We start from the raw sequence: 2,528 nt of genomic DNA, 5'->3' as shown, positions 1-2,528 counted from the left end.
GAACACGGTAAGTATAAACACATTGTAAATATTTGAGTATGAGTTTAATGGTGTTTGAGAGGCTCGCACAAAAAACCTCACAAATAAAATCACTATATTTAAAAACAAATTGGAAAGTTGCACATTATTTTAGCCTTTGGTGAGCATTCATCATCATTACGGACACTTCTGTTTATTTGGGCTTGTGCTGGGGAAAAGGGAATGCTTAGAAAGGCCCAGCGAGGGTGGGCAGCACAGTACGGTGGTGCTGGCCGGGGCTCCAACCAGCCCCTGCAATTAGCAGCTGCCATGCCCTCCCACACAAAAACCCATCAAGTTTGCCAAAATACCCTTTTTAAAAGCGATTATGGTGTACGGGAGCACCAGATCTGGTGTAGCGATAGCCTTGGAGGGGAACAGCCCAGCGAAGCGACGGGCAGCGCAGGCTTCAAGGTGCTCCTTGGCTCTCTGGGTGGGGAACAAACGGTGTTTCTGTATGAAAAATGATGTGTGATCTTCATCAGACCTCTGTGCTGCATTTTGTGGAGGCACTTCATGCTCTGGGGAAGATAAAGTGGAGCTGACTCCTCCAACGCCACCTTGGTACTACTATTCTTACTGGAATAGGGCTGGAGAAACATCTGAATTACCTCAGGTGTGTTGATCAAAGCACTATGGGAACTTTTTGTAAACCCCACTCTGATGTGCCATCCCCAGTCCTGCCCCAATCTCTGTAGAGATGGCTCCGTACAGAAACTCTTCTGGCCCCATTCCAGCACGCCCCTGCTGAGCAGAGCTCTTTCATGAGGGGTTCCCTTCATAGCACTACATTGTGATATGGTTTTGGAGAGGAGAACTAAGATATTTCCAGAGTATCTCCCCCAAGTTTACATCCCTTGGTAGTCACCAAGCAAAGCTAGGTTTGAAAAGTGTTAAACCTGCTGATTTGATTTCAAAATGGTTAAAAAAAAAAAAAAAAAGGCTTTGAAGTAAGTCTGAGTGTCATGATTTTCAGGTCTGCAATTCCCACCCTCCAGTTGTTTGTGTGGGGCCCAACCCCGCAAACTCTTTGGCTGTACCTGAATGTAGACGCTTGCAAGTTCATGTCTCAGCTACTCCACTCTTTGAAACGGAGAACTATGTGTATGTGGAACAGCATCTAAAGCATCCGGCACATTTGGGGGGCGCTAAGATCTGTATTATTACTAATTGTGTATAAATATGCAAATTGCATTATACAAAAAATGTAAAAAACAGTGAATTTAAACATAACAATATGTAGGTGGGACGTCGGCATTGAAAGCAGCCTCCCTCGTCCAGCGAGCTACTATAAATGGTATAGGCAAAGAATTTCAGTTCATTCATTTTACTTTCGATCTTCTTGAGTGAAATTCACCGCCGGGTTTCATTTGGCCTCTCCTGAAGCCATCCTATAAATCACATGATGTGGAGCACACAAAGATAATTATTTCGCTAGGCTTTAGAATAAGTATTCCACTGCCATGTTGCCGTATTAAAGATTTTTTCTTTTTTTCTGGGGCACTATAAATTGCAATGCTCAGCTACGCTTCATACCTGTTAAAAAATGGACTCTAGGTGCCAAACTAGCGGGGAGCACCAGCAGCTGCTTTGGGACCTCCCCATTAGTGAGCCTGGACGTGGACAGCCCATTTCCTTTGTGGCTGCGGCCGGAGGAGCGAGCGCGGCACAACCTTTCACAGCTCCTCAGGGAAGAGAAAGCTGTTGCAGAGGGACTGGCCTTCCTGCCAGCTCATGAGACACCATAAACCCAACTGGTGGAGGGCTGGACTTACATGTTTCTTCTCAGCCAAGATCACACCCTTCTGGAGGCTGCTTTGTCGCAGCACAGAAGTGTGGGCTGCTGCAGTAATTCTGCCATGAATGAGAGCCTTTCTTTTGAGTCATACACTTTTATTTCCAGTCTGTGGTGTCTTGGCTTACTACTGTGCTGGGGATTATCCCTGCAAAAAAGCCAGAGCCTGGAAAATGAGCCATTTTCAGCACCTATGAAACTAGTTTTTTCAGAAAATGTTTCCCTCTTTATATGTAAAAGTATATATTAAAAAATGGTTTCACTACAGTGAAACCAAGTAATTTATAGTAATAATAAAAATAATATAAAAACATATTTTAATACTATAATGTAATAGGAAAATGTAGTACCAATAATGTTATCGTTAATATTATCAGTAGTAGCATAATAAAGTTTAATCTTCATTTTTTCTGGGCGCTGGTCAAATATAATGAATTAGACTTTTTTCCAAGCAGCAAATAGCCTCATTTTATATGAATGTATCAGACCGAGTGGGCAACAGGGATGAAGTGTGCCAGCAGGGAGAGCAGAGTTCGTGTCTGTGAAGAGTTTGTTTTGTTTCCTTTCCCAGATTTCTTTCAAGGATACCCAGAGGGCTGGCCCAGAAGAGGTGGGTCCGTAGGACATGCAATTTAAAAATGGGGAAAGAAGGGAAACCTTTATGGAAAAGCCAAAATGAAATAAGAAGGGAAGAGGAACCCCCCAAGGTAGGGGG

The sequence above is a fragment of the Buceros rhinoceros genome, unplaced genomic scaffold (assembly GCF_000710305.1).
Source record: "Buceros rhinoceros silvestris isolate BGI_N320 unplaced genomic scaffold, ASM71030v1 scaffold5726, whole genome shotgun sequence".
Classification (NCBI taxonomy): domain Eukaryota; kingdom Metazoa; phylum Chordata; class Aves; order Bucerotiformes; family Bucerotidae; genus Buceros; species Buceros rhinoceros.
The sequence above is the reverse complement of the archived record's forward strand: the minus strand, read 5'-3'. Positions refer to the sequence as shown.